Source organism: Adiantum capillus-veneris, chromosome 9 (genome assembly GCF_014529385.1).
Source record: "Adiantum capillus-veneris isolate H3 chromosome 9, ASM1452938v2, whole genome shotgun sequence".
Classification (NCBI taxonomy): Eukaryota; Viridiplantae; Streptophyta; class Polypodiopsida; order Polypodiales; family Pteridaceae; genus Adiantum; species Adiantum capillus-veneris.
The window spans coordinates 96,560,103-96,574,353 of NC_140939.1; the positions used below are offsets into that span (position 1 = coordinate 96,560,103).

Sequence of the window (14,251 nt, forward strand, 5' to 3'; positions counted from 1 at the left end):
AAGATTTGAGAGAAGGTAGAGTATGATGATCCAAAGTGCTATGCCTATGCGATGGTCTTGTCAAAGATGAAGAGCAGGAAAGTGAAGTAAAATTTAGAGTTGGGGCTCCTCAATAATTCACAATATGTCCAAGACCCTGCAAAGAGAAGCTAAGGATAGCCCAAGCATGCGGAGATGCATCACATGTCATTAATCCCTAGGTAAGACTACCTATATGTTTTCCAAAAAATGAGCCTTATGTTTCCAATGCGTTCATGCAAGAGGTGGCTACTTCAACAAAGAGGTAAGGCTTAAAGAAGCAAGCCTTAAAGAAGTGTCAAGTATGGTTGTGCATGAAGGCCAGGTTGTAGCAGGTCTTAAAGATCCTAAAGTAAAGCAAGAGGTCAAGCTCGACATGAAAACAACGAAGCCAATTCAAGAAGCAGATGAAGGTATGGAAACCAAGATTGGAGATGGTGGCAAAGTGGTGGTCGTCGATGCACACAATGTAGATGCTTCAAAGGTTGGTGTACAGGCATGTTCAGTGTATAAAAAAGGTTTATGGATACAAGCTGACGAAGAACTATGCTATGCAAAGCTTCCTGAGTGGCTAAACTTTTGGCTTGCAGATGCAAAGGAGAGATTGAGTATGCATGCTTTACAGGTGGATGGCTATGGCTAATACCACCTATTTGATCCGGGTGGACTCCACACTATGCTTGGGGAAGCTCGAGGTTTTCCATTTTATTTCAGGGGATCGGATAGCCGCAAATTTCTCCCACTCTCTATCTCTATACTACTTATATAGTCACTATATATCATTATTATTATACAGATCTTATCTAAATAATGCTATAGTTGACAGTGAATGCTCAACTAGGGGGTGGGCAATGTTGGTGCAGCCAAACTTGGTTCGTCTATAAACAGGTCAAAAGCTGGTACATGGAGGTTTTGAACCAAATAGCAAGGTGCTTGGGCAACTGCTTGATGCAAAATGTAGCAGACATTTTCAAGATGTGTATGCGAAATGTGTCTTTTATTAGACCAAATGTGCTTTTCAAGCTGAACTTGTCAAGATACCTAGAAGTGTTAAAGATGGAGTCATGATATACACCAAATGGTTGCTCAAGCTCGGTGAGTTCAAAGTTTTTTATGTGCTTGAAGTTGAGTATGTTGTACAGCTCATCCATCGGGGGCTATTGCAAGTGGACGCAAGTCAAATTATATGGTGGTTGTAATAATCTTGACGAGCACTTGAGACATGCATGGATGCAAGTGTTGTGAAAGGAAGTTAAGAAGGGTTTCTAAAGTATAGGAGATTGGGGATAGAAGCTACACCGTGGGTCCATATGGAGGAGGTAAAGTTGGAGGAAGTTCTCTTGCCAAACATGAGGGTCGGAGTCCATGGCATGGGACATGTAGCCAAGAAAAAGCGTTTTTATTTAAATAAAGCTAGGATTATGAAAAAAAACGAGCACCACTGCTTGAAATGGTGGCGTTTTGAAGTCTAATGCAGTTTGCATAGGAAGTCTCGCCAGTTGTGAGAAAAGTAGACGCTATCTTTATGCCAGTTGGACGGTCAAGAGTGGAAAAAGAAGGTAATGTGTCTAGTGTCTGAAAGGAGTTGGAGGCAACCGATAAGAGAAGCTCCATCGGGGCCACTAAAAACAGGTATTGAAGGGTCTCCAAGGACCGGCAAGGTAGGATTTGCATGGCGACGAGCTTTGATAAGGACATTGTTATGAAAAATGACAAAAGAAGCTGCCAGTTGAACATGGAGGATGGGTATCCATTGGAATTGAGGCTGCGCTGTTGAGGGGGGCTAAGAGAAACACGTAGGGGAAACGGGAGGATCGAGTGGTTGGCAAGTGCAAGAGGACGAGGAGAGAACTTGTCTCACCAGAAGAAGTCGGAGAATTGTCGTGCAGTTGCAAGGGAGGCCATTGTGAAAAGCCGCAGTCTAAAGGGTGTTGTGTAGAAAGGGAGTCCGAGTGCTGTCACAACAAGTTTTAGACTTTTTCTCAACATGAGAAAAAGGGTACTTTTTCCACTTCTTTTTCTACTTCAAAGTGTGAAAAGCACGAGAAGTGTAAAAATGGTTTTGATAGAAAAAAAGAGATTTTTCATTTAAAATATTTATCATCTCAATGTAGTAATTTTATCAAAATCAAAATATTTGCACATATCATCATGTAAGAAGAAGTTCATATTTTTGCATACATGAATAATTTGTGTCAGTTTAGGTCTAAATTTTCTCATATTGAAATCACTAAATTTTAACAATGTTACGTATATTTTAATTTTAAAGGTGGCATTCTTGATTTCTTTTGCAATAAATTATTTTCACTTCAACACTATGATTTTTTTTGCACAATGTAGTTGCTTCTAAACCATTCAAATTTTGGCATTATACGATATATTCTCATCTTCTTGAGTAAGAAAATACATCCATGCCACTGTAAACTTTTCGTATGCTGAAAATTTTTCAATGCTTAAGACATTGAGAATTTTGTAGGGTAAGAGAAATTCTCACATCCTACCATAAGAAGCACTTTGCCTCTAGTGATAATAATTCTTACTTTGTAAAGATTTCACTTTTCCTAGAAAAATATTTAGCTTTTGAACCATACAAAATATTGCATTTAAATGATAGAAATTTTTGTGTCATGACAATAATTTTCACTCTCAAAAGTGAGAAAAGCTTGAGCTTTACTGTAAATTATTAGTATGATGTTATATTTTCACCTTTCTAGCAAGTATTCACTCTTAAATCATTAAAAAAAATGTACTATGACAAAGATTCTTGTCATTCAAAGTGCAAAAATCTTGGACTTCAATGTAGTGTTATTTTGGTAGGTTCTAACACAATTTATCTATTTAACCATCAAATATTTTTCATGATGACAAAAGTTTTTATCTCTTAAAGTGAGAAAGATTAAATTTTAATGTAGATTATTTTTATATTAAAGATTATCCACCTTTTGCAAACAAGATTGCTCTTATAAAATGATGAGAATTTTTGTATCATGTGAGAAATTCTCACCTTTTAAAGTCATAAAAGATTGAACTCCAATGTAGGTTATTCTCATATAGTAAAATTTTCACCATTTTTTAGCAAGACTAGCTACCTCTTGGACCATAAATCATGCTACCTCTTAAGCATCAATTAACTTGCTTACGTAGAATTTTTTGAAACACCTTAACGTACCACATGCAATCCTTCAAAATCAGTCTTTGCTCTTGTCTTATTCACGTAAATTATGCCTCGAGAAAAGAGTGCATTTGTTTAGTTATGAGAGAGAGAGAGAGAGAGAGAGAGAGAGAGAGAGAGAGAGATCACATTTAAGACATACTTAAAGACCTAGCACTCTAAACAAGGGATAGTGATAAAATTTTTGGCATCTCATAACAAATTGTTGGCCTCAAAAAATATATTTTACTATACATCAACAACCAAAATACTAAGGATATTTTCCAAAACAACCCAATGCAATAGTTGAGAGCTCCACCTTACAAAAAGTGATAGGTGGGAAGCTCTACTTTACAAAAAGTAATAGTTGTAGAGCTATATGTTTGCATGCTCGATACATATCTCAATAGTATTTGACATATAACAACGTTGGATTGTCATTATATGATGATACACATTTGCAATTGACGTTTCAAAAGAACTTTGCACTTACAAAAGCTCAAATTCATCTTGACCCATCTCCATTTCTTGATCCTCTCTAAGCTTCAACTTTTTGGTCCAAAGAGCTCAAGACACCAAAACATCCAATGCCTCTAACTCTTCACTTAATTTTTCAAAATCAAATGACTGTTTAGGAGTTGTCCGTTGCACACCCCTTAGAAAGTCATCAAGTTGTTTGTACATCAAGGCTACGTTGTTCTCCCCCACTAGCTTCATAGCAATAGATTCTTTTGTTGATTTTGGTAAGCTACAAGCCTAAATCATCACAAAAAACAAATGTGAATTGTCTAGAACAAAAACATCAAGTGTGAATTGTTTAGAACATAGTGTGTAAGGGAGTTGAAAAGAAACATAAGTATACATTACCAAGTACTCCCGCATGCTTATCCCAAGAAGTAAACTTTTGACTTTTAGATTTTTGAACCTGAAATAAAGATACAATAGACATCAACATTCTATTCAACTAAGTGCTACAACCTTCTAGAATCAAGAAATTTACTCGAGTGGAAGCATTCTCCTTAAATCTAGCTGGAACTTTTATGCTTCTCTTAGAGGTTTTGCTTGTTCTATCTATGCCCTGCAAAAACATTCCACTTGCTTCTACATATCTTGTGAAATAGGCATCACAACATATAGCTTAAGACATCACAAACCTGTACTGGTACCACATTCTCACTTTACACTTGATTATTAGAGATATCCCTAAGAGCCTACAAAACAGGTCAATGTGTGAAGCTCTTCATTACAACTATTCTACAAATAAATTGGAGCAATAAAAATATACCTTCTTTTTTGGAGGTACCTTTTTCTTTGTATGGGGTTTTCCCCTGTCAATACACATTGAATCCTTGAGTAGACAAAGGAACATTATATCTCTAAATTTGAGTTGTCTATAGCCCTTACCATCAATTATCTCATGCACACAACTTTTTCCCTCTTTGCTTGTGTGCTTCTTATAGTGGTATCATTATGGTCCTACACAACATAGTAGAGTTAAGTGATATATTAAAATTGGAATCCTTGGGATTAAGCAAGTATACCTTTTCCAGTATCTCATCTTCACTTTCCTCTTCGCTTTGTGATGGGTGGATGATTTGCAACCTATAAATCATCCTTTATTATTGCTAATGCATACCTACTTATCACATGAAAAAAGAAAATTGGATAGTATGAGCCTTACAAAGCCTTCAATCACTCCAATAGATGGGTCTTAAAAGGAGCCATCCAAGTTAAACATTTTCCATGTACACTGTAAGGATGAGAGAAATTTAAACAAAATAAACCATTTTGTACCCCATGTATCATAGAATAATCTACCTTGTTATTTTCTTCCACGGTACTATCCAAGTTATTGCACCGTTTTGCATTTAAATGAGAGTTACTTGCTACAAGCATGTGTTAAAGAAAAAGCCAAGTAGAAAGCATATATATACCACAAATTACTAATCAACTTGCAAGATAGAGGAGCCTTTTTAAGTACCTCTTCAAGTTGCTTGTTTGTTGGCTATGGATCCCCAAAACCAAGCAGTCCTTTGGACTTTTCCAACAAAAAATTTCTTTATTCTCAATGGAAGGAATATCGTTGATGCTTCAATACATGCAAACATATACCTGATCAAGAATCTTTGAGCAAGCAATCTTTTCTTTGTTAGAAGAAATGGATGCTTGAACATGTGAGGGTGAGCCATTTGCAATATTTGTAACCTAAACAATCAAAGAAGCAGAATTTGAAGGGTTTACAAAAAGATAAATACACAATCAACTCTTAACAAGAGTAGGCATACCTCTTCTTGCTGTCTTGAATGCTCAAAGTCACAAGCAAGAGATAGCCTTTTTTATTGAGTGTATGTGATCGAACCAGTAGGAGTATTCTCATCCTTTTAGAATAGAACATTGACATGTGAGAAAACACCAATGTTAATACGCAAAGGTATCTAATGAATTTACCTCTAATTGAGATTGAGACCACTTCTTTGTGTCTTCTATGGTTGAATTCACACTTGAATTTTGTTGCAAAGATAAGGGGCTTGTTTCTTTCCAAGGCTATAAGCAACTTGTAGTTAGCAAACATATTCAAAGACAAATAGTTGATCTTTACAAAGCAAAAATTGTTCATCGGTTGATCGAGGCTCAATCTTGATTAGAAACACAATTGGAACCTCTATTATTTGATTCTAAATTTGAAACATAAAAAGTGAGCTATCAAAAATCTTAAAAGTGAATGTCATTTAGATGTTTTACTAGAGGGGTACTTACAATATGCAATCTAGATCCTGGTAGAAGACTCTCAGGAATATAAAGACTCTTTGCATCATCTCTCAATGATTCAATCTCCACCTTCCGCCGCTCATAATCATGTTCACCATGTGACTTTGAAAAGACTATGCCTCTGCCAACTTCCTTTGTGTGCGAATCAAGGACGTGAATGAAGCAAAAATTGTTGTGGTGTACCTTTGGGAAACAATCCACATCTACATCTCACATTCTCTTCAGTTATATGATTGGATGCTCCCATGATTTTGACCTTTTCTTGCCCACTAGTAGGCACATAGCAAACCTCTTGTATATGATGTAGAGGGACGGAGAACTTTTCTATACCTTCAAATAAATCATCTGCTTCAAGGTCAACCATCTCAGTGCCTACTTCTTCATGGTTTCTATCTTCATCAACACTCTCCATGTGTAAGATATCTTCCACTGGGATGTGGTGGATTTTACCAAGCCCTTCAAACAATGGCCTTGATTTGAGTCTCATGTAACGCCTATGTTGGTTTATTTTTAGAAAGATTTGTCTCTCTATCATATAATTGGAATCCTTGGCTTCATTGCGGGCTCGAAAAGGAGATAGTGCTCTTCGCTTCCAATGAATGAACTTCTCCACTTGCTGCCTCATTTCCTTGTCCTTCTTGAAATCTGGTTGCATAAACTTGTCGATGGGAAACAATTCTAGCCCTTGTTCGGTCCACATGCAAATCCGTTCCATGTTCCTATTGTATGTGCGATGCTCCCAAGCATGATTTATACGAAGCAAACCTTTTTCCTTTGCACTCTTTGGGATTTGGACTACAAAATGAGATTCTGATTTAGCTTGGCAACTGAGTTCATTGTTGGAAAATTTTTCTTTATCTCTCCCAACGTATGTCAAGGACAAATGATCATGCTGCATGTGAGGTGGCACTTCTTGCGATGGAGTGGATGACAAAGTCTCTGCCTCGGCCAATTTTCTTTGCGCCCAACTATGCAAAGCAAGTTTTTGTCCACTAACCACTATTCCCAAGGCTCCCCATGAAACAAAAGAGGTGTACAAGAGACTTCTTCTGTCGATATTGTTCTTGCATATACTTTTCATATAGCAATCCATTCCCAAAATTCATTAACAAACGCTGCTACTTTTTCAGCATTCCATAAGAAGATGCTTTTCAAAGGCTCATTCTCCATGTTGATGTGATTGCTATTAACCATACAAAACAAAAGCACATCAAAAATTTCAGTAAATGGGCCCAATTTGTATCAATAAAAATGACCCTCTAGATAACCATGGTATTTTGTTGAATGATATTGGCTTATATTTGTGATTTCAATCATGTTTCAAATAATTCCTTGACTACAAACCATGCTTGATTTTGTACCTTTGTAAGCAATATGTAAAAATGATATTAAACAAGGGGGAGGGTCTTGTTTTATAAAACTCGTGCTAAAGGGAGAATTGTTATCCCAATATTTGGGTAATGCTAGTTCTAATGGGTGGAGCTAAGCAATGGAGCTTCACTTCACAATGAAAAAGTACCTTATAAGTGGAAACTGCACGGAGAGGCCGAGCTTCTTTGCAACTGCAGGAGCACGGTGGCTTGATGACGAAGTTGAAGCTTGGAACAAGCTGCACGAGCTACATAGTTCATCGAAGAAGTCAATGGGAAGAGGAAGGTGCAATGGAGAGGGTCAAGGGAAAGAGGAAGGTGCACAGAGGAGATAGCTTTGCCAATGGAGAAGAAGTCTATGGGAAAAGGAGGGTGCAATGGAAAAGCTTAAGGGACAAAGGAAGGTGCACAGAGGAGACGTTAGTTGGCGATGGTGTGAATAAATGAGCACATGAGGTGAAGGTAAGAAAAATGATGAATAATAATCAATTATGCATGGTACAACGTGCCCAAGATGTTTCAATTTAGGCCAATAACTAAATACACAATATAGTGCTTAATATTGCTTGGAGCTTTTTTTAAAAGTTGAGCAACGACGGTGCCGTCGTTGCTCAAACTCAAACGAAAGAAGAAAATGGACAAACTATAGCTTGGAAGAATCAAGCTCGCGTTTGAGGTAGACCTGTTGGAAGCAAGAGAGGCGATATAAGCTGCGGGAGCAACGTCAGGGCGAGGGTCCAACAACACGAATAGGGTATGTTTCGTATTTGGTTTGATTTTATTGCGCAAGGGTTATATGTACGAGTTGTGGCATGAGAGAGAGGGCAACATAACGAGCTGTGGCGTGAGAGAGAGGGAGAAAAACAAAATGAAATGAAATGTTATTTGAACGTCTTCAAAACGCCCTGCGTGAGAGAGAGGGAGAAAAATGAAATGAGCTAAAATGTTATGTTAACCTTTTCAAAAGGCCATAGTGACCTATAAGACCATTTTGAAGGCCAGAAAGTTACAATGTGGTTGATTGCCTTGACATACCATTTGTGGCAGTGCCCAACACCCCCTCTAAATCCACAGCCATAGAGCCTCGCAATGGGTGAATGCGCACCGATGACATCAGTGGGGATGAAATTTGTTTCTTTTTGGCACTGTCCATTTGGGGAAAATTTTGTCTTGGTTTCAAGCTTGGCTCCCTCATTCTCCCTTGCATTTCCCCTTCTTCCACTGCTTTCCATCCTGTCCCTATACCAAATAGCCTCTCAAAACAATAGATGACGGATAATTTTTATATACTTTAGGGTTTGTTTATTGCCGAGCAGATGATCGATGCTATGCCACATACTAAAGAGGAGGTTCAGTCTCATGTTCGGCCTCCTACTATGTCATTTGGGTCGATTTCTCTTATATCAAAAAACGGAGATTCCCCTTACCTACGCCAATGGAGGCCGATCACTGTCATGTCTTTGGTGTATAAGATACTGGCTTGGATGATTAGTGCGCATTTGAGATCTTTCTTGCTGGACCTCATTCATGCTTCTTACACAAGTTTCGTGCAGGATAATTGCATTATGAACAATATTTCACTTTCTATGAGGCAGTGGAGTGGGCACGATGATTGGGATAACGAGTGGCTATCATGCTTCTCGACTTGGAGAAGACATGTCGAGTGGTTTGTGGGTTTTTGGGAGGGCACTATGCAGAGGATGGATTTCTTGTTATATGGGATTACATGAGTTGTTTCTTTTATCATTTTGTTTCTAGTATTGTTACTATTAGAGGTTACATTGTGTGGCGGTTTCATCTTTCTCATTCTGTCCGACAAGGATTCCCCCTAGCCCCTTATTTGTTTATGTTCTTTGCTGAGGCATCTTGGTTCACACCCCCTGGATAGATGCATCCTTTTGGGGTGCTATTAATCGAGAATTTGAGATGGAGTTATCCCTTTCTCAAAGTTGGACGCATCTTAAAGGTCAAAAATTGGTGGTACTCGATGGGAACCATCGTCTCAAAGCTTGGATGTCACAAATCAACACTGGTAAGTCTTGTTTGTTTTCAAATATATTCATTGTACATCAATAAATATTGTAATACAAGTGTGAAAAAATTGTAGTTTGTCGTGATGATCCTTCAAAGTACGTGCGTGTTAAGTGCACCATGACGTATTTCTCTCCTGACAAAGAGTATTCAATGCTATGGACTCTAGGCTGCCTGAACAAGTAAAAGGTAATTCTTGCACTCATTATTCTTTCTCCTTTGTAAGAATCTCTTCTGATGTTCTTTTTTGCTTGACACTTTCATAGGTTGACATAAACTCATGTGAAGCGGTCACCTGCAAGTGATATCTTTCTCATTAGGAGGCTCAATCTTGGAAACGAGCAAAGCTGGAAGAAATTCTTCGACGAAGAGGCTCTACAAGAAATTGAAGTAGAAATACAAGAGGACAAAAGGGTGTATCCTTGGATCTGGTGGAAAATTCCCCTTGATTTGCTCATGCAGTTGATGTATTTGGTAGGTTACATATGCTTTGTACTCATCTGTCTCATCTACTTAAATTTTGTTTCACATATAGGGAGAATTTAAGGAATAGCTATCAAAAAGGCTTGCAAATCCAGCCTCTCTTATGAAGATCAAGGCTATAATGAAAAATACAAGAGCTCCATTGATGAGGTCGAGACTTATCTCAAGAATAAATACAAACGCAAATTGGTTGCAGTGGCAAATTCGGCACTAGGAGAGAGGTGGTTTAGCAAGCTATATGGTCTAGACTGGGAGAGTGAACACAATGTCACACTTGATAAGCTTCTCACAATCACGCAAACCCCACTTACAGCACAAAGGTAATCTGGAAGTTCTTTTGGGATGGTATGTTGAAGTTGCTAATCCTTTTATGTGCTTTGTATTTCTTGCAGGAAGGTTTGGGTACTAGATCGTATTCTAAGCAAAGATATTGGTAGGCTATGGGGTTTTGATGGAGGAGAAAAATAATGGTGCAACTATATAGCATACTACTCCTATTGGGAGTCAGTTGTGGAGCGAGCAATGGACCTTATAAAGGAGGTCAAGGAAGTGCCCTTTGATATTTGGAGCGACGCCATACGAGATTTCTTTGATTCTTGCCAAAAAGAGCACCTTCCTCACTGTATTAGTGAGATATCTGAATTGACTCCTCGAATGAAAGTACAAAAGATGCCCTATTTGGAAGCTACATCTCGGAGATTTGCATATAGGCAAGTATGCTTAGTTTCTTTGATACCTCATCGCATAGAAGATTCTCATGTGTAGATGATTTGCAAATCTATTGAAATCTACAGAGATAACTGAGATTCCAACCACACTTCTTGTTTAAAGGGATGCTGGGTGCTTGCTATAAGTCATCGTATCCTCCATCATGGCTCGATGCTTACAGGACCCTACCTGAAAATGTGCAAGATATTCCATTGTTTCTTGAATATTCAAAGGGAAAGTATCCAGATAGCGAGAAGGAAATATATGAAAGTAAGAATCTTGACATTTCTAATCTATTGGTTTCTCTAAGAATGACACTTTAATATCCTATCTCATCTTTCTTTATGACATGGCTTTTTTCTGCAAAAGAGTACAAAGTCACATCCATTGAGAAGAACTTGAAAGAGAATGCCATTAATGATGATGGCATGAAGAGTCCACGTGCAAAGCTACCAGCTAAACGTGGTAAGGGTTAATGTAGTTTTCTAAAGAGTCCATCCACACCAAAAAGCAAGAAGATACAAAGTCCTCAAGTTGGTAAAGAGGGAGACAAGTACAAAGAAAGTCAAAACCGTACAAAGGGAAGGTCCAAGATTTGTAAAAGGAAAAGAAGGACAATTGAAAATCTTTTTGCTTCGGCGACAAGTCAAGGGCTTGAAGGGGAGGGAAAGCTTGTTGATGAATCTTTTGTGCCATCTCATCTTCCTTTATGTATGGATCTATGTGAGTCTATAGAGGACATGTATGGAGATGCAAATGACTCACCTGTATGCTTGATTTTAAAGTTTCTCAACCATATAGAGAAGCTTGATAAGCTATGTACACTCATATGGGCAGACTTGCCTTCCGGATTGGCCCCTTTTGTAGAGAGTGACACAGTGCCTGAATGGAACAAATGGAAGATGACATATATCAGAGCATCAACTTTCATTACCGAGAAGTTCTTAGCACAGGATGGATACTTTTTGACTACAAGCACTGTAGAGAAGACTTCGACTATTGTGTCTTTTGTCATGTGAGAGAGCAAGCTCCAGACAATATACACTATGCTTTTGAAAACTGCCTCTCAAAATAAAAGACTTGTTTTTTGTGACATTGAAGATATAATTATGATTGCTTTCTTGTAGATGATTAAAGTTTTACCACTTTTTAGTCCTTACATAACTCTAAGCTTGTTGGTGTGCAGGTTTCTACTCTTGTCATTATTTTTTTTTCTTGGCTTGGAAATATGCGAACTTTAAAGAAGAATGTTGCTTTGGGTATTGTTCTAAAGGGATCTTTTGAGGTGTATTTTGACACGTTTGTCGAGCTACCTAGAGACAAACTTCATCTGGTTTCAAATGCAGATGGCTAACCATTAAGAGGCACTGCCGAAAGGCATCCAAATTTTTGCAAGTACGTTGTTTTATCAAAATTCTTTTTCAATAATTCTATTTGGAATTAGGTTTTAATTTTTTGAGTCTCTTTGGGGTTATGTAGGTTCTTGGTGTCAATGTGTACAGAGAAGGAGGATGTTGTCGTAGATTGCTTTACAAATGTGGGCAACATGGCATGAGTTTGTGAAGACATGGATCGTCATTGTATTAGCGTAGACATAGATTCAGAGTGCTATGAGCAAAGTATTTGTCTTATTGGAGACCAACTCCAACCTGAAGAAGGAGAGAGTGATTGAGTCATATTTTTGTTTTGATGTCATTATACCGGAAAAATTGAAGTGTATTTTCCATTTTGGTTTTTCGATCGTATTTGTAATCAAATTTGTATCTTGGATATTCAATTTTCAACTCTTTATGGTGTCTATCTTAGCTTTTGGATGATTTATGTATGCCATACTTTTAATAATTGTGTAGAAATATTTCTTGTCTTCTTCAATTAAGTCATTCTCTGTTTCTTTGATTTATTTTTATGTCTCAATTTGTATTGATTTATTCATGTGATCGTACAATTGACTTTTTTTTCATCAATTAGTTAATAAGGAAGTATTGTTGTTATGTGTAAGTTATAATGGAGGAACAAGAAGAACATCATGTGGGTACAAGCTATTTAGCACAATCCACAAGTAACAAAAGGGGCCATGATGATGTAGTGGATACAGAAGATGACATTGAACGTTGAATAATGTCCATGCAATCAAAATTAGACTAGTTTAGAGTGCCTCTACAATTGCAAGACGACCTAGTAAAAATGATATTTTCAACAAATACAGGAAAGGGAAAACGATCCAAAAGAAAAGAGAGAGAAAAGTCACTAATAGAAATACTTTTAGATCCTCAATTTCCAGATATAAACCCCAATATACCTCAAAATATAGACCAAGTATTTAGGCGATATAAGGAGAGAGGTCACATCACACCTCAAAAATGGAGAATATGCATGGGTTTGGAAGATCGCCAACACAAGCCGATTTTGTATCCTCCACATACAGAGGATGCATATATGGGTGATTTTTTAAGATGCATATGTGATTCCTCTTCTTCCACTTATGGGTTAAAGCGCAATGGGTTAAAGCGCAATTGTGAAGTATGTTGTGATTGATGCAATGAATGCGAGAAAGGAAGAAAACACATGGTTCAATTTGAGTACTTGCCTATCATAGCAGCTTCAAACACTTTCTCGGAGTGACACTTTTTGCCATGATCTTCTTTCGATGTTGCGTGCAAGAAGTGATTGGCTCCAATCGCAAGATCCAAACAGGAGCGTCAAAGATTTTTGGGATGGTGACAAAATCCAAATGTACAAGGATTTTTATAACCCTGCAAAGGAGTGGGAGCTTCCTATTAAATGCTCAAATGAATATTGTGGAATGTGCTCTAGGACATTCCCTCTTGCTTTGCAAAGTCCAGAGCTTGAAGGTGCATGGAAGGAGAGACAAAACAAGTACATCTTTCTTTGCTCTTTATGTAGAAATCGCATTGAGGCAGAAAGGAAGTTTGTGAAGGTTTATTACTGTATCATAATAGATTCTAAGTGTACCTTTTTATTAGACACATAATTAGCAAACTCACCATGATCTATAACTTTTTATAGGGAGATCCTTGAAACTATGCACTAATGTGTCATTGGGATGGGTTTCAAACAGCATCAACAAAGCCTAAGGATCGTGGAGTGATCAAAGTAGTGGTTCTAAATGGAGGTAAAGGTTCCATAATTGGGCCCCTTCCAGTTATCTTCTTGCCATTGAGCTTATTGAAGCTAGCAAAGAGGCATGGAGATGTTTTTCTGTATTTCCTAGAGCCATTAGTCAATGAGCTTGAAGTAGCCTTTGTGGAGGGATTCATTCTAAATTTCAACTATCCAACGTCTTGCATCTTTGAGAATGCAGAAAATGTTGGGAAAAATTGTACTCTTTGAGCAATCCTTATGTCATGGACCAGAGATCATCCCGCCCAGTGTAAGTTAGGATATTTAAAAGATGGAGGGACGAACCGATACAGAAGAGATGTAGCACCTATGAAAAAGATATCAGAGGGTGTTTGAATACCAAAGTATGTTTATACAGATAGCAAATACCTTGCAAGATATCCACCTGAGAAGAGGCATGTTGATGAGATGCTAGATGTTATACATAAATTGAAAAGGGAAAAGACTAAGACTAAATGCAATAAGGTTTTATGCCAGGCATTGACCAGACTTTAAAGGATGTTGGAATGATTTTGTTTGACATATCACATGTCTTTTATAACTACACTCGCATCCATGGATGGTCAAGAGAGAGCATCAA

General features: G+C 37.7%; 2 pseudogenes; one reads left to right on the top strand and one right to left on the bottom strand.

Moving 5' to 3' along the window:
* Positions 1 to 3,736: 3,736 nt before the first annotated feature.
* Positions 3,737 to 7,108, bottom strand: LOC147450849 (uncharacterized; annotated as a pseudogene).
* A 2,126-nt stretch (positions 7,109 to 9,234) lies between these two features.
* LOC147450850 (uncharacterized) lies at positions 9,235 to 10,290 on the top strand (annotated as a pseudogene).
* Positions 10,291 to 14,251: the final 3,961 nt, after the last annotated feature.